The following is a 19,362-nucleotide window of genomic DNA, read 5'->3' as shown; positions in this document are numbered from 1 at the left end:
TCTGCCTGTTCAAATCTACTGTTGTGTCCCTCATTGTGTTTTTCATCTCCTCCATTGTGGCCTTCATTCCCATGAGTTCTTCCATTTGTTTTTTTAAGTTTATGAATTCTTCTTTATGGTCAGCCAGTGTCTTCTTTATATCCTTCAGCTCTTTTGCTATATCTTCCTTCATTTCATCAAATTTATTTAGCATTAGTTGCCTCCACTCCTGTGTCTCAGCTGAGCTGTTAGTTTGTTCCTTTGGCTGGTCCATGTTTTCGTGTTTCCTGGTATGGCTTGTTATCTTAAGTTGTCTAGGCATCTGATTCTCTTGATTAGTTTATTTTGGAGCTTGTTTTCTGTCTTTTACTTAGTGGTTTTCTTGTTGGTTGGCTTTGTTTTCTGGCCTCTGTTATTCAGTTCAACTTATTCTAGACCTCTAACTTAGGTTCTATTTAGTTGATCGGAATTTTTCCCCTCTTGTTTTTTCTGTTTCTTGCTCTGCCTCTATGTAACCTTTTTGTGAGTGGGTCTCCTCAGATATGGTCGACCCTAGTCATATTTTCCCAGTCGAGTGAGGCCCAGGTCTCATTGGGAGGGTATGGAGTTTTCCTGAGAATGAGACCCTCCTATGAGGCCTTTAGAATTGGTGCTTTTCCTCTCCTGTCCAGCAGGTGGCACTGGCCAGCCCACAGCTCCCCCACCAGTGTAAGGAGGTATGGAGCCTTTAGTTCTCCTGGTGACTCTGATCCTGTCAGGGGCGTGGCTGACTGAAGCCAGAATCTGAATTCCAGCCCCTGGGGTCTGAATTCCCAGAAGGAGGACTGCCAGTTGAGCTGGACCTCCCTCCACTCTCCCAATCCGCAGAACTCCAGTTGTCTCTCAGGGGCACTATTCCCTTCTCCTCTCTCCTCTTTGGGGCCTCTCCAGGTAGATTCCTTCGTCAGCCGGAGTTGCCAATTAAAGACAGAGGTGGAGGCCTTCAGTAGTGAATATGGAACTCAAAGACACTGTGGGTACTCTGTCTCCCCCGAAGCTCAGCCTAGTCCCTCAACCTGAGCTTTCCGATAGAAAATAACCACATATATTACTTTTAGATTTAAAAAAAAAAGTAGAAAAGAAATCAAGAAAAAGAAAAAAAAAAAAGGTATCTTTTAAAAGTTTTCCCCAGCCTGGAAGTCTTGTCAGTGTCAGAATAGAGCATTTAAAGATATGCTTTGGGCTATTGTCTGATAATTACTCTCCAACCGCTTCAGTTCCACCCCTGCTGGGGGCTATTGAAATGCAAAAGGATAAGGGATCAGTGAGAAGCCAGAAGGGACAAAATGTAGGGGAAAAAAATGGCTTTTTTGGAGTCTGGGAATGGGTGCCCACTTTTACGTGCCCCCACTTCTCGGAGCCCAGCCCTTCTTTAGCACCCCAGCTCCCAAAGTTAGTTAATTAATTTGTTAATTAATTCTGCAGTTGAGGCTGGGTTGAGCCTCCCTTCTTGCCCTCAGAAGACTGCTGTTTTTTGTTTTCTTTTTCCCCCCTTTCAGGGAGCCGGCCGCAAGACAGTCTGTGAGGTCTGGGTGGGGAGGGGCACCAGACCCCTGGTCTGGGAAACTTACAATGTTTGCTGCGATCTCAGCTTTTCCTCCAATTCCAAACTTGTGTCCAGTGTGTGACTGGTTACTGGAGACCCCAAAAACACTGTTTCATATAGTTCTTGGGTAATTGCCAGCTGCTCAGGGGAGAGACGAAATTCTGCTCCTCACCACTCTGCCATCTTGCCCCACCTCTCTCTCAAGGTATGTTTTTATGTAGTAAATAAAACATGATCAGTTTAAGCAGACAGTGTATAAAGTTATTGTAAAAATAAAAAAAAAAAACAAAAACCCAGACAAGTAGAAAATGACATTTGCCATTTGATAATTCAAAACCATGGAAGTGGCTGATCTTAAAAGTTAATTGCAAGCAAATACTATCAAATGTTCTGTATTAGTAATCTATTGCTCTATTGCTGCATAAAAAATCACCCAAAAATGTAGGAACTTAAAGCAACAAACATTTATTATCACACACTTTTTCTGGGGACAGGAATATGGGAGCAGCTTCATTGGCTTATTCTGGCTCATTGTCTTTTGTGAGAATGCAGTCAAATTGTCATCTGGATCTGTAGGATCTGCTTCCAAGCTTACTCAGGAGGTTGTTGGCAGGCCTGTTTCTCTCTGGTTGTGGGTTGGTGACCTCTCCATAGGGCTGCTCAAAACGTGATGCTAGTCTTCCCCAACATAAGTTCTCCAATACAGCAAGCAATGTGATGCCAAACTGCTATTTATGACTTAGTCACTCAATTACATTTTGTCACTTTTGCCTCATTCTATTCTTTAGAAGCAAGACACCACGTCCAGCCCATAGTCAAAGGGAAAAGAAAGTGAATACAAGGCAGTGGGCTCATTGGGGGCCATCTCAAAATTAATTTACTAAATCAGTCAGGAAATGTCAGTAAACCAAAGATAGACTTGTAGATTTGAGGTGTATACTGAAAAGTAGTAATTCCCCTTTAGTAATAATTATGATAAGGCCCCCTTTTTTAGGAAAATTGACATTCTTTATAAAACAGTAATAATGTGGATAGAACACTTCTATAGCACTTTGCTGGTTACTGAATCCTTTTATAATTTGTATTTAATTTTCACAACACCACATATGTAAGGAAGGCAGATAGTAATATCCTCATTAGGTAACCAAGGCCCAAATTAATCAAAGTGCCTCAGACAAGGTCACATATTTAGCATTCAGCCTCAGTTTTGTTTTCTTTTTCTTTATTCTTCATTCTGTTCTTTCCCCTAAAAAATTATTTCTATCTCTTAAACTTTTTGCAAATGCAATTTAGATTTTCTCCTTTAGGTTTATCTGAAAGAGCTGATTTTTTATGCATAAGTGAAAAGTTTAAAACACTGCTCTTCTAGTTTCAATAAAGATGTTTGGCACTTTTCTGCCAGCAGCAAGAATCTTTTTTGTTATTTTTATAACTGGGTGAGGTCTGATTTCTCAAGAATTGTCCCATAATCTGGTTAGCTGTGATCAACAAGAGGAAAGTATATTTAGTCTTTAAAATCATTGGTTTTCTAAGAAATATGCTATTTACTATATGAAAATCTGGGTATAGTAAATATACTGAGTATAGAAATTACACATGGCTAATTTTCTCCTCCACCTACAAAGAAAGTATCAGGCATCTTTGGTATCTGCCTTTTTTATACAGTGGAAAAATATCGCAAATGAAAATAATAGTATGTGAAGTTATTTCCTTGAAATGGGATAGTACTTTTATATTGTTCTTGATTCAATCACATTCATGTTCATTAAGTGACTCATTTTCTATGACTGTTTTGTAAAACTCATGCACAATATCACTTTTGCTAATAAAAGGCCCTACTTCACCTTGGTTTCAGTCAAATAACATATTTTAATAGTCATGTCTTTAAATTTTTATTGAATCTCAATGCTTACTTTACTTCCATTACAAATTCCCATAACCCATTTAAAGAAACATTTCTTTTAAAGGTTCTAAAAACCTGAGAGTTACATGTAGTCAAAAGTTATTTTATTTTTTCCCTTTTGATTTTGTATGGACTGAGGGTTATAAGACTTTAGAGCTCCTTAAGAACACCTACTCTTTAGGAAATATGGAAGCTCTTTTGTTTAGAAAACTGCTAAGAGTAAATACTGTATTTTCTATACAATTTATAAACTCAAGTCAATAAAAGCATATCCTGAACTATCCTTTGCCCTTGTCTCCTTGTCTGTATACTCTGAGAGGACTGATTACCTCTCCATAGTTTAAAACCTTAATTTTTTTCACAAAGCAGTCACAAGATTATATTTAATTTTTTTTTTTACCTGCTTGGAGACTTTAGAGAGAACACTCCAACTGTCCTCAGTGGAGTGGTTGAGTTTAAAGTTTATTTCAGATTTTTAAAATCCTCAAGAAATAGATTAAAGGTGATTGGAAACAAGGAATTTTGTGAACTCAGAAGGCCAAATGTGATACATGTCTCTAAACTTTTTTATTATTGTTAGTTTATAAACATTTGACTGCCTATGGATATGCACCTAAAGAAATGAATTTTCTCTCATTTTTCTCTGGTGATCTTTCTTCTTGTTATAATCCCAGCCTGGTGGGGGGAGTCCCATCTTTGTGGGCAGAACTGCCTCAAAGTGACCCATTCAGGCCTCAGAGGATCTTGGTGCTTCCTCCTTAATTTACTCTTCCAGTTGATTACTTTTTCAAGTCAAGAAAAACAGCATTTGAAGTCAGAGTAGAAGAGAACATTTCCTCCTTGGTGACTTGACAGAGCACATGTCCCAGGCTTTCTCACAGACCTGTGTAGGTGCCTCTACCTTCAAAAAAGTTCACCCCATGGGAGTTTTCAATAAGGCTCCAGTTAGGATGATGCTTCTCGGTCTGGAGCATGGCTATCAGCCTTTGGCAGGCTCTTTCCTGGATTTTCAGAAATACTTCTGGGCTAGTGTAATTGATGTTTGAATCTCAGAGTTTCACTATTTGTGTTCAAGAGCCTAGGACCTGCATAAAGCAGAGTAAGTGTGATTGGGCAATTTTCATATCAAAATGCATAAGATCCTCCTCTCTTAAAACACAATCATTGTCAATTTCTCTGAAGTTGGTTGATGCTGTTCAATTCTCAGCCTGAGTTTATGATGGTTAAAGTTAAATATATTGAGCCTCATTAATTCAGACTAGTTGGAGAGGTCTCATGAGGAAGATCAGTGTTAGTTAATAGAAGGTTTGAATTGTCAGATTTTTAAAACATTTATTGTTTTCAATTAAATATTGTAACTTGAATAAGCAAACAAATATTCCCAAAGAACAGTCCTGCTAGAATTATTGAATAGAGTTTAAAAGTGATTTGTATTGAGTGTATCAGTTATATATAAACACCTTTGAAATAAGTTCAATTAACTTATTCTCTTTGGTAGTTCAAATAGCCATCTTACAATTTTGTTTATATTGATTCCTTTGTTGAACAAGCAATCCCTCAGCCTTTTTTAATGAAAAATACAGGGTAAATTACTGTTTTGTCCACTTGTAGTTAGAATTAATGTTATTTCACTATTCTATCAGTTACAGCTTTTAATGCAATTTTATTGAGATATACTCATGTAACATACAATCATCCAAAGTGTACAATCAATTGAGCACAGTATCTTAATATAGTTGTGCATTCATCAGCACAATTTTTGAAAATTTTCATTACTTCAAAAATAAAAATAAGAATAAAAATAAAAGTAAAACTGGACACCCAAAACATCTCATATCCCTCTTCATTCCCTATTATTCATTTACTTTTTGTCCCCATTTTTCTACTCATCTATCTATACAGTGGATAATGGGAGTTTAAATGACAAAGTTTTCACAATCACATGGTATCACCACGTAAGTTATGTAGTTATACAGTTGTCTTCAAGGATCAAGGATACAGGGTTGCAGTTCAACAGTATCAGGTATTTTCTTCTAGCTATTCTAATACACTAAATACTGAAAAGGCATATCTATATAATGCATAAGAATAACCTCCAGAATGTTCTCTCAAATCCATTTGCTAGCCCTCAACCACTGAAACTTTGCTTCATTTCATTTTTCTTCCCCATAAAATATGGAATGCCTCAGGAATTTTTTTGTCAACTCTGCTCAGGGACCATACTAATCTTCATATTTTTCCAATTTTATTATATGTGTTGCTGATGTGAGCACCTGTCAGTTACAGTTTGATTCATTCTGGATTTAAGATGCCCTTCAGACACAAATAGTGAATATCTGCATACCATCCTTTTCTAGAGAAAGTTAGGATTGTGCCTTCACAAATTTTACATGATGGAGAAAGTAGCAAAAAAAAGAAGCCATGTGTTCAAAATAAAGAGGTTAATTTAAGTCATGGCATAAAGTATTATTTAATTGAAAGAAAATGAAGGCAATTATGATCAGAATAATCACATCTTAAAATCAGAACACTTCTTCTTCATTATACTTATTCAGGAAATAGATATTAAGAATCCAATAACCAACAGTACTTAAATTTGGGGCTATTTTAATGTTTGGTCATTTGACATTTTACTCTATACTATCCTTTAAAGGTAAATTAAAACATTTTACTTTTTTTTCAGTATCATTTTACTTTTAATTAAAGAAGCTGCAGGCTTACAGAAAAAAATCTTGCAGAAAATAGAGTTCTCATATCCCACACAAACACACCCCCAAGAGTTTTTCCTATTATTAACATGTTGTATTAGTGTGGTACCTTTGCTACAATTGATGAAATAATATTTTATATGATTGTATTAACTATACCCCACACTTTACACTAGGGTCCACTGTTTGTATTGTTCAGTCCTATGTTTCAAAAAGTTTTTTATTCTAGTATATATATACGTTTCCTCATTCCTAGTATCTTTTTTTTTTTGGTTTAAGTTTCTTTTTTTAATATTCATTTTATTGAGATATATTCACATACCACACAGTCATAAAAAACAAATTGTACATTTGATTGTTCACAGTACCATTACATAGTTGTACATTCATCACCAAAATCAATCCCCAACACCCTCATTACCACACACACACAAATAACCAGAATAATAATAAAAGTGAAAAAGAGCAACTAAATTAAAAAAGAACACTGGGCACCCTTGTCTATTTGTTTGTTTGTTTCCTTCCCCCGCCTTTCCACTCATCCATCCACAAACTAGACAAAGGGGAGTGTGATCCCCATGGCCCCCCCAATCCCACTGTCCCCCCTCATAAGCCACATTTTTATACAATTGTCTTCAAGATTCATGGGTTCTGGGCTGTAGTTTGATAGTTTCAGGTATTTATCACCAGCTGCCCCAATTCATTAGAACCTAAAAAGGGTTGTCTATATTGTGCATAAGGGTGCCCACCAGAGTGACCTCTCAGTTCCTTTTGGAATCTCTCTGCCACTGAAGCTTATTTCATTTCCTTTCACATCCCCCTTTTGGTCAAGAAGATGTTCTCCGTCCCACGATGCCGGGTCTACATTCCTCCCCGGGAGTCACATTCCACGTTGCCAGGGAGATTCACTTCCCTGGGTGTCTGATCCCACGTAGGGGGGAGGGCAGCGATTTCACCTTTCAAGTTGGCTTAGCCAGAGAGAGAGGGCCACATCTGAGCAACAAAGAGGCATTCAGGAGGAGACTCTTAGGCACAAATACAGGGAGGCCTAGCCTCTCCTTTGCAGCAACCGTCTTCCCAAGGGTAAAACTTATGGTAGAGGGCTCAACCCATCAAACCACCAGTCCCCTCTGTCTGTGGTCATGTTAGCAACCATGGAGGTGGGGTAGGCGAATACCCCTGCATTCTCCACAGGCTCCTCAAGGGGGCTCTGCATATTTTCTTCCTTGTTTATTTTTTATTTTTTTAACTTTTTTTTTCCTAAATCAACTGTATGAAAAATAAAAAAAAATAAAAAAAAAATTAAAAAATAACATACAATAAAAGAACATTTCAAAGAGACCATAACAAGGGAGTAAGAAAAAGACAACTAACCTAAGATAACTACTTTACTTACAACATGTTCCTACTCTACCCCAAGAAAGTAACCTAATATAGCAACATTTCTGTGAACTTTAAAACATTTTACTTTTAAAAGAAGTGTTATGGGTGATTACTAGGATTGTGCCTAGCAAACTCCATTTGTAAGAAATAGGATGATAACCTCTAATATCTGGTTACTGAGAAGTAGAGGATGACTGGGAACTGTGCTCTGGTGTGCTGGGAGGGTTAGAGCCCACAGTCAGCTGAACCCAATTCCACTGGTTTTCCAAAGGGTAATCTCAGCGTTTAACATCTACATTTCAGTTAACCTAATTAAAAAGAAAAGGGTTTGTGTGTGTTCTCATCCTAAGAAAAGACTTCCCTTGGGGGTATTTTTCACTGCCAGGGCCTTTAGAGAGAAGTCTCACTAACAGTTCTTCAGCCTGGTTAGTGGGAGTGTACAAGGGATTCTTCACCTAGCTGATGAAATTGTACTTGGAACTGAAATTAACTAACTGCCTGCCACCTCTCACTTGCCTCAGCTGAGCTAATTGCTGAATGTCTAATAATGTCACAATGATTTTAAATGTGTTTTTGAGACTCAGAAAAGAATTCAACAGTTTACATCAATCCCAAAGGGCATTACTTACCTGAGAACCTACCATGTGTTTAGACAAAATGCACAGAACAGAGTCTAGGCTGCAAAAGCATCCCATCCTCAATCCCTGCATTGATGAGCTAGGATCTGAGGAGCCTGCTCTGGTTGTTCTTTCTAAATCTAGAGAAAAACCCAAGGGGGAAATTGCTTCTTTTCACACTTCCCTTCCCAAAACCAGAAAAATGCATAACCACCTTTCTGGTTAGTCAAGAACACTTTCTAAAGAATGAACTCATGAGGCATGCAATGAGGTAAATGAAACTTGAGGATATTATTGATTGAAATAGGGCAGAAACAAAAGGAAAAATATTATATGATCTCATCAATATTAACTAATTATACTGAGCAAACTGAGAATTAAATTTGAGAATATAGGTTACCAGGACATAGAAAGCGGGCAGAAATTGGGCAAGTGTTGATTAAGGAGTTCAGAATATTTAATAAAGTTCATTGTAATGTTTCAGAAACGAATAGCACAATACTGTGTGATAATAACACAATACTGTAAGTGTGAGTAACAAAGATGAGTGTGAATATGGTTGAAAGAAGAAGTCTGGAGTCATATATGTCACCAGAAGGAAAGCTAGAGGATGAAAACTGCGACTGTATAACTTAGCAAAACCCAAAGTTGACAATGATGGTAGTTAATTGTATAAATATGAGAGTTCTTACATGAATTAGAACAAACATATGTCACTATTACAAGATGTTAATAATAGGGTGCTACATGGGATAAAATTCCAATGAATATAAACTAAGGTCTATGGTTAACAGTAACACAGTAATATTTTTCATTAATTGTAGCAAAGGCACTTTACCAAAATTGAATGTCAATAATAGGGGGATATAAAGGGTGTGGGATTTCTTCTTCAGAAGAAATGAGAATGTTCTCATATTGACTCCTGTGGTGAAAGCACAAATCTATAATTATACCAATAGCCATTGATTGTACACTTAGGATGTGAATAAAACTGTTTTTAAAGCATATATAAAGGACAGGTGTAACAAAAAATAAAAAACAACTTCAAATTGTAAAACAATTGAATAGTCATTTGTTCAAAGGTACATAAATGGTAAGTAATCACATGAAAAGATGTTCAACTACATTGGTCATCAGTGAAATGTAAATATAAATCACAATACAATATCACTACATACTAATAGAAGGGCTTTTATGGAAAAAAACAGAAAATAACGAATGTTGACAAGTGTGAACACATTGTAATCCTATCTATTGATGTGGGATTGAAAAGGGGTGCTGCCTTTGTGAAAGTTAGTTTCATATAGAATTACCATGGACATTTCATGTCAAACTTGAAGGTAAAAACACAATATAATCCAGCAATTTCACTCCTATGAAAATACAATTACCATATTACCCAGCAATTGATTTTATGCCTCACAAAATGAATGCTGGGACATGTACAAATACACATATGCCAATGGTCATAGTAGGATTGTCCACAATAGTCAAAAGGCAGAAGGATCACAAGCATCTATTAACAGAAGAATGAAGAAATGTTTGTAAAGACAATTGAATATTATTCAGTTGCAAAAAGAAATGAAGTTCTTGTACAAACTATAACATGAAAGAGCATTAAAAACATCATGTTGGGAGAAATAAGTCAGATACAAAAAGACAAATACTGTAACTTCTCACTGATAGGAAATACATAGAGAAAGAAAGTTTACAGAGGAATATAATAGATTACAGGTTACCAAAGTCCAGGAAGCAAGGTGAATGGGAATTTATTTCATAATTAGTGTGGCATTTCTTTTCAAGTTAATTAAAAATGTTAGTAAGGTGTATTGGTGATGGAAACACAATATTTTGAATCTAATTATTACTAGGAAATTCAGCACTTGAAAGCATTTTTAATGGGAAACTTTTTTTTCATTAAATTCAGTTTTATTGAAATACATTCACACACCATACAATCATCCATGATATGCAATCCACTGTCCACAGTATGATAACATAGTTATGCGTTCATCACCACAATCTATCTCTGAACATTTTCCTTACATCAGAAAGAACCAGAACAAGAATAAAAAATAAAAGTGAAAAAAGAACACCCAAATCATCCCCTCATCCCACCCCATTTGTCCTTTAGTTTTTATCCCCATTCCTCCACTCATCCATACACTAGATAAAGGGGGTGTGATCCACAAGGTCTTCACAATCACACTGTCACCCCTTGTAATCTACATTATTATATAATTGTCTTCAGGAGTCCAGACTGCTGGGTTGGAGTTTGGTAGTTTCAGGTATTTACTTCTAGCTATTCCAATACATTAAAGCCTAAGAGGTGTTATCTATATAGTGCATAAGAATGTCCACCAGAGTGACCTCTCGACTCCATTTGGAATCTCTCAGCCACTGAAACTATTTCATCTCATTTTGTATTCCCCTTTTGGTCAAGAAGATACTCTCAGTCCCACGATGCCAGGTCCACATTCATCCCCGGGAGTCATACTGTGCGTTGCCAGGGAGATTTACACCCCTGGGAGTCGGGTCCCACGTACGGGGGAGGGCAGTGAGTTCACCTGTCGAGATGGCTCAGTTAGAGAGAGAGAGGGCCACATCTGAGCAACAAAGAGTTACTCAGGGGGAGACTCTTAGGCACCATTACATACACTTTTAGACTCTCCTTTGTGGTAATGAGCTTCATAAGGGCAAGTCCCTTGCTCCAGGGCTCAGCACATCAAACCGCCAGTCTTAATGGGAAACTTTTAATTGTAGTTATCTTAGTACAATCAAATGTTTAAAATATTTTAACAATTAAATTTATCTTTTCTGTAACTGAATAAAACATCATTAGAGTATTAACCTATATTGAATATAATTGAAGGATATGGGGAAATTAAATGATACAATTCCTATAAGGTGTGAAACTTAGGAATTGGTGTGTAAAATGATCCAAATATATTTCTTATATTTAAGAAACCTTTTATAAATGACTAAATGACAGGTCTTAATTGGTATTACAAGAGTTATAATATTAAATTTTTAGCAAAGTATTTTCAAACAATGGAGTATAGCACTCATCAATTTATATTAAATGAACAAAGTTTTCCAATTTGTTGAAGAGTGGAAGAGACATTTCCTGGAAGTTATAGAGATGAAAACAGGGACTGTATACTGACCATATATCTGTGTTTAGGAGACTCAAGCAATGTAGTCAAGGTGGGTCCCACTGTGTTAACCTAATTTATAACTGGTCTTTTGGGAACAGAGAATCTGCAGGAAAAAAATTCTTTCTGTCTAGACCAGTGCCCCACAAAGAAATGATGGTGCAGGGGTAGTAGCATAATGAGGGAAATGAGCAACTAGAGGAAGCTGTAAATATTTCCTCTGCTGCTGATCCTTTTGAAACATTGGGCTAGAGGGGAGAAGATTTTTTCTTTTGGTTCCCCTGTCTGGCTTGAGGACTGATACCTGGCTTCTTTCTGCTATCTTCTCTGGGGGCCCAGCTTCATCAACCACTCAGGGAGGAATTTGAACTTTCACACAGAAATCTGCCTCTTAGGGATCCTGTTCAGGTGCTTGTAAGAGGTCACTGGATTTTGCAGGAAATTGTCAGCATGAATGTAAGTTGAGAGCCTTTACCTGAGGTCATCTGAGAGCCAGTCCCACCTAGCCCATAGCTGAGATATCACTGTGATTGTTTCCTGCTTGCTTAATTAGTGAATATGTTTGTTTATGATGTTAAACAGAAGTCCTTTTAACTCAGCAATGCAGAAGTCATTGTTGCCAAGTCATTGTTGACAAGCCTAATTAGAAAAGAAAATAGGAGGGATTAATTGTTCCAGGAAAAGCAGAACATCTGTCCAAGCAGCTTTGTAATTAAGGGGATTGCACCAGTTGGTATACATTATGTCCCCCAGAAAACACCATGTTCTTTGATGCAATCTTGTGGGGACAGATATATTAGTGTTGATTAAGTTGGAACATTTGGATTAGGTTTCCATGGAGATGTGCCCCACCCAACTGTGGGGGATAATGCTGATTGTATAATTTCCATGGAGCTGTGGCCACTCCCATTCAGTGTGGGTCTTGATTAGTTTACTAGAGAACTATATAGTCTCAAGCAGAAGGAGAGTGCTTGCTATTGCCAAGAGGGGCACTTCAAAGAATGCACAGGAGCTGAGAGAGGAGCTGCAGCTTACAGACATTTTGGAGATGGCTGTTGAAAGCAGAATTTTGATCCACAGAAGCTAAGAGAGGACAAATGCCCCAAGAGCAACTATGAGTGACACTTTTGAGGAGCTGAAGCCTAGGGAGGAACATCCTAGGAGGAAGCCATTTTGAAACCAGAACTCTGGGACAGATGCCAGCCACGTGCCTTCCCAGCTAACAGAAGTTTTCCGGATGCCTATTGCCATCCTCCAGTGAAGGTACCCAATTGTTGATCTGTCAGTTTGTCACTTTATGGCATTAAGACTGTAACTTTGTAACCAAATAAACCCCCTTTATCAAAGCCAATCCATTTCTTGTGTTTTGCAAAAAGACAGCATTTGCAAACTGGAACAGGGATTATGAAAAACTGGGTATTAGCAGCAGAGGGATGTGCAGTGAGGGGAGAGCATTTTATTTTATTTTTAAGATATGGAATATTTGAGCATGTTCTTGCATTCATGGGAAAGTTCCAGTCCAGTGAGTTCTATATGACTTTGCCATAGCAGTTCATGTACAGTAGGGAATTCATATGAATGAAATAAATTTTATTTAATATGAAGGAAAATGTACACTAAAAAATTTACAATTAATTTTTGTTGGTGGAATTAAATATATGTGGGTTTATTAGTCATTTATTTTCTTCATTGTAACTTGTTTGTTTAAGTCTTTGCTTTTTTTATAGTCAGACCTGAGTGTTTTATTTTTCCTTGTGCTTGGTGGCATTCTTTCAAACAAAGCACTACATACTTCACAAACTTTTCTGATTGCCAATTAGTTTTTTTATGACTGTATAGATGTATGTGGGTAGACATTTTTGAAGTTATAAATTTTGGGTGGTTAAATATATAAGTGTTACATCTCTTGCTTCTTCCAAAACAGTTCACTTTTCAAGCTTAGAAAGTAGAAATTTCTGATTCCTTTGAGTTAACAACATATCAGCAAAACTATTTTTATTTTCTTCTAGTACCTCATGCCTTTTGTTGTTAGATCTATTTCTGTAAGCTGCACCACATTTTAGTGTCATTTGAAGGTATTTTTTAACCTCTTGGCTACTAGTGAATTTATCCTTTTTATAAGCATATTTGAATTCATATATCTTTATATGGGATGCTGTGATAACTTCTGACACCACTTCCTCCTGGGTTTTTGTTAGTGTGTTTGTACATTATTTTATTTTCCAGTCTATTCCAATTTTATTTTTAATGTATGCTAATGTTTTTCAATTAATATCCACCATGTCTTTACATTTGTTCCATTTTGTCTAAGACCGCTGTTTTGAAAAAAAGAAAAACTATGTTTAACCTGATTTATTTCTCCTTGCCATTGTTTGCATTTCATAAATTATCATTTTACTCAATTTTGTTTTCTACATAAAAGCAAGTATATTAATACACACTTTTGGTATCATGCAGGTAAACAGAGCATTGTACTGAAGAACTAAGTGTACAGTGACATAAGTGTGAGTAGTGAGTATGACATTGAAATAAATCATATAAAAAAGTATGAGCATATATTGTCATGGCTTGTTAAGTATTTTTAAACTGTGGCCTGGAAAGTCCTTTTCTTGTAGGAAGGGGAAAAGAAATAGGACCATAGTGTGCCCACTGAATTATCAAAAAAGAGATTAAAATCCAAAATTAAATGCAAAGGAATGGATGCTACACAAGACAAAATGAGAGAGGGAGAAACCTCATCTACTATGAAGGATCACAAGAACAAAAAGAGGCAAAGGCATAACATGTAGACTGTAGAATTTTTATGTACCCTTAATATATATGAGACATTCTAATTTCTTTTTAGTGTTTTATTTAATCTATGCTGTAATTTTTACTAAATATCACATATATCCACATATGGATTCTAATCTCAGAATATGGAATGCATGCCCCTCTTTGTCTTCCACACGTATTTAAACATTTCCCTATTTCTCTTTCTTTCATTATGGGCAATTTGTGTGAAACTGCCTTCTTTCATTCTTTCTCACAATCTATATTTAGTCAGCTATTTTTATAACCCAGGCACTAAGTAAACAAGCATGTCATGTGATGAGGGGGTTGTAGAACATTTGTGTATTAATCACAGCACTCAGAGTGTGGTGGGGAGAAGACATGCTTTTTAAGTTAAAAGGATTCACATTTATAGTTTCTACCATACAAGCTATGTGCATACAAGACATTATATTCCTGTGTAGATGTTAAGTATAAGTTTAAAAGAAGAGTCCTGGAAATCCCAAAGGGGTATAATTTTCCAAAGTAAAAGGAGTTAAGAAAATGTTCGAGTGGAATTTTAGAGACACAAGTTAATGGGAAGTGGAAATGTAAAGTTATCTCCTGTGCATATTCCATCACTGTTCATTCCTTCATCTATTCTTTCATTTAACTATAGAGCCCTACCAATTATGGGGAAACAGAGGTAACAGAATTTGAAGTGGGCCTCTTCCTGACTTGGTCTTGACTGAGGCCACAAAGGCCAAAGAGAACATGGTAGGAGTTGTGCATCTCAAATTCTAAAGTGAAGTGCTGAGCACTTATACTAGATGTGGTTTCTGAGAGTGAATCACAGTTTTTACAGCATTTGGATAAGACGGATATGATTCCTTTGAAAACACATTGTCAGTGTAACTTAATGTACTTACCACTCATGTCCAGCAAACTAAGAAATGATTATAGAGGATAACCCAGGGAGCATCCATCTGTTCCCAGCCCAGGAGACTGGATAACATAAATCCTGGTGTTTATTTTCACAAAGAGAAGACTGAAGGAGATACTGATGCCCTTGCCTAATAGTAGAATAAAGAGGATTTCAGTGTCATTGCCACAAGGGTGCATGTTATTAGGGAATCAGGTACAGATCCACAAAAGGGAGGAAGAACCAGGCCATATTGAAAGGAATCCCACTGAAAGGAGCTCTGTGATGAGTGACAGGAACCTGCCAATCCCAGAGGCTTAGGACATGTTTTTAAGGGACCAACCTCAAGAATGTTCTTGGGGATCAGAAGATGCCCACAGGGGCCCTACAGGGGGAATAAGAGAAGCAGTTAGCACCCAGGGATTTGACATATCCAGATGTCCAATGCCAGGTCACAGAAGTACAAATCTCTTTCAACCATGCCCTTCTTTCTACCTGGAAAGGTCTGCAACAGCATCTGGCTTATGGGAAGTGGGAGTGAAAAGAAAACTGAAGCCAGCAGGGGGATATGAATTCAAGTTCCAACTTTGACTCCCTGATAGACGTGTCACATATTATGTAATTTTCACCCATTTGAATCCATTTCTTCACCTGTAAAATACAGAATTTTCCTTGCTCACTTTATAGGACTGTTGTGAAGACCAAATTAGATAAGACGGGTCAAAGCTTTAGAAGTATAACACCTAGATAGTAAGGCACAGTGGTGGAAACTTTCATCCTAAAATATTTTTATCCTGCAATCAAAGAGAATAGTTATTATTTGTGCACTTATTTTACCCTCTTAAGTAATTAGATTTTAGAATCCTTGAGGGAAGATACACTTACTTGGCTCTGCTTTACCTGTAGTTTTTAATATTTCATTTTTATTTAATGTATTTCCAAGGTTTGTTATGAAAAATTTCAAACATACAGAAAAGTTGAGATTTCCTGGTGAACACCTAAACATCCATCACAGAGATTATAAACTTGTTGACATTTAACTATATTTGTTTCATTATGTGGCTGTGACTCTCCCCAGACATTAAGCCCTGGATGTTGCATTATCCTTTTACGTCATTCCCTTCTATTCTCCCTCTTCAAATCCATCCTCAAGTCTGAACTCTTTAGTGAATATTTTCTTTAGAAACAATACCTTAAAGTCAGCTTTCTGTATGTTGGGAAATCCAGTCATTTTTACCCTTTGTATGCTCATTTTTCCATGTGCTTACATTTTACTTCACTAATTCAGTGGTTATTAATCCATATGTAGTGAGTTAGCAATGTCAAGAGATATTTCTGGTTGTCACAATTGGGAAGAGTGGGTAGCTCTTGACATCAAGTGAGTAGTAGATGGGGATGCTGATAATCATCCTAAAACACACAAGACAGTACACCACACAAAGAATTATCTCACCCCAAATGTCAATTTTGCAGCAGTGAAGAAAGAATGCATGAGATAAATTATAAGCTCCCAAGGACCGCAACTGAGAATGACCCCCTCAGCAACTTGCAGTCAACACAACATCCACTCAACAACTATTCTCTGCTGATAAACCAAATTGTCTCAGATTCTTTTGGATGTTCCCAGTGTTGGTTCACAGATGCCCAGAACCCAGGCAAACCAAGATCATTTTTCACTCTGGTGATTTCAAAGGTGCAGAAATAGCAACATTGAAATACTAACTTGGAAAATTTCCAGAATGATTTTCAGGTAGATGGTTATACTGAAAGTGACTAGTCATATCTCTTTCCACCCATATTTCATTATTCTAAGGCATAAATCAATTACCTCAGACAGTATTTTAGAACATATTCAATAACATTTTGTGGATACTTCATGACCCTTAGCCTGAGTAGCTTATAAAATGGTCTGTATAGTCATATTTTTAATTTTGCACTTAAAAAAAACATTGTGGTAACATATACACAACTCAAATTTCCCATTTTAACTATTTTTAAGTGTAAATTTTGGTAGTATTAATCATATTCACAATATTATTGTGCTACCATCACCACTAACTATTTTCCTCAGTTTTTCATGACCTCAGACAGAAACTCACCACCCATTAAGCAATAAATCCCTTTCCTCTGCACCCTCAGCCCTTGTACCCTGAAGATGTCATGTTGAGTGGCATAACCCAGAAAAAAAAAGACATATTTAGTCTGTGCCACAGGCACATTTGGCCTGGTTGTCTCAGCACAGCAGCTGCTTTGTTGTTGGGATAATGGGCTATGCCTGACCAGCAAAGTCTCACTCACAGTGGCAGCAATGCACAGGAACCCCAGGGCCACTCTCAGCTTATGGAAGGAGAATCAGCATCAGGTTTTGCATTTCAGGAGTGACCTTAGACCATATCATCTAAGCTGCCATCTATCAAATAATCTGGATGGATTACTCAGGTGAGTATGGAGTGAACTGCATCCTACATAAGGCAGATGGCTGTGTTATGCTGGACAAGCATCTGCCTGATTATTTAGAAAATGTAGGATCAAGAAAAGGACCATTTGAAAAAGTACAATGAGTTCATGGTTGCATTCAGGGTTAAGATGACAATTCTGATGCCCTTTAGGAATATGATGGGTTTTGCCTTGGGAGCTTGCATTGAAAGGAGGGAGTGATGGCCTGCACCATGGCTGAGGAAGAATCAATAGCACATCACTAACAACCAGATAAGGACTTTGATGGAGGAGGACCATGAAATATATAAGGAAGTTCTTCAGGTGATAAGGAAATTTTGGGTTGAGGTACTTGAGCAACATGACATAGGCCTTGTTTACAAGGAATTCACTCCAGCATATGCCATTTGAATGATGCTACCTAATCTGGATGCAGTGCAGTGACATGCTTACCAGAAAGTTTTTAAAGTATGTCCACTTTCCCCTCTCTATAGAAGATGATATTAATTTTAACAAGTAACATTTGCAGAGGAGGAAATGTACACTTGGTGTTATGTGATTTTTTTCTGTACTAACTTTAGCTTTAAGGATAAGTCAACATAACATGCATATTCAAATAACAGCAAACAAAGCTAGTCCTTCTTTAGTCTCCTAGTTTACTTTCTCCCAAAACATCAATAATGGATCATTAATAAAGTGACATAAATTCAGAAGTTTGGGTTTTCAAGAAGAGTGTGCACTGATAGTTTGGATTCATGCTTTATAATTTTTTTCTTAAACAAAGTCTAAGTTTAGTTAAATTGGTCTCCTGATAATAATTGCAACAGATTAAATATAGGAGAGAAAGATTAATGACAGGCTTAGGTTCTAAACTCTTTAGTCCTAATTTACAAACAGTTGCCTGTACTATAATTTTGTATAATGGTTAACAACTGGAAACCAAGTTACTATGCATTTATCAACTCATGTCCACATTCTTTTATAAGTATACAATTTATGTAATTCTTTCCTATAAAACCATGAGTTAATGTCTGGTATATAGTAGGTGTCATTTGAAAGGAAATAATGAGGAGAGAGAAGGAGAAGGAAATAAAGAAGAACTATGGGCCATGGTGTGAAGGGATGTTCTTTAGTAGGTGCCAAACTGCTCCAAAAGCCAGCACCATTGGCTGCTTCACCCTCTTCTCTGAACTCTTAACTCCAAAGTATAGCAGGATGCAGTGCTTGGCCTTGTTCTCAGACTGCCAACCTTTTCTTGTTTGTCTCATCCACTTTGTGACTGATTCACATTTGTACCTCCCACCCTGCCCTCTCTCTATGAAATTCCATTGTCAAATATAAACCTGCCTAATAGATTCCCTCCTCCTCCCCCAAACTGAAAATTGAAGATTCTCAAACTCCTTATGCCCAATCTGTAACCTCTTGTCTCCCTATACTCCCCATCCCCACCAAAACCTGCTCCCTCAGTGGCCTTCCTTATGGCAGTTCATGGCCATTCCCAAGTGACCTTTGACTCCTGCCCCATCATACTTGTATCCAGTTGGCCAGAATAACTTGTGGACTCTCCCAAATCCTCTCACCACCTCCACCACCAAATGGGTTACAGGCCCCTTCTTCTCTCACCTGAGCTCTTTCAGAAGTCTTCTAACCACATTGTTGCTTTCCCCTTGCCAGTCATTCTCAAGGGGGCTGCCAGAAGGATTCTTTGAATCACAAACCAGACAGAAGGTATCCTGAATGAAACACAGAAAGGAAACTAAGAAAATAAGCAGAGCATCAGTGAACTGTGATATGGCTTCAAGAATCACAATTCATGTAATTGGAGTCCTGAAAGGAGAGGAGAGGGAGGAGGGACAGAGCAGATAACATCTCTGCTCAGCCGAGCAATTCCCAGTGATGTTTTCCAGTTCCCTCAGAATAAAA

At 37.2% G+C, this 19,362-nt stretch overlaps 1 non-coding gene and 1 pseudogene across 1 annotated transcript; one reads left to right on the top strand and one right to left on the bottom strand.

Moving 5' to 3' along the window:
* Positions 1-5,636: 5,636 nt before the first annotated feature.
* Positions 5,637-5,740, bottom strand: LOC119511938. The gene has a single exon (XR_005212279.1). It is a non-coding gene; the product is annotated as a U6 spliceosomal RNA (small nuclear RNA).
* Positions 5,741-13,781: 8,041 nt separating this feature from the next.
* Positions 13,782-17,850, top strand: LOC119511433 (annotated as a pseudogene).
* Positions 17,851-19,362: the final 1,512 nt, after the last annotated feature.

Source organism: Choloepus didactylus, chromosome 16 (genome assembly GCF_015220235.1).
Source record: "Choloepus didactylus isolate mChoDid1 chromosome 16, mChoDid1.pri, whole genome shotgun sequence".
Lineage (NCBI taxonomy): Eukaryota > Metazoa > Chordata > Mammalia > Pilosa > Megalonychidae > Choloepus > Choloepus didactylus.
The sequence above is the reverse complement of the archived record's forward strand: the minus strand, read 5'-3'. Positions and strand labels throughout refer to the sequence as shown.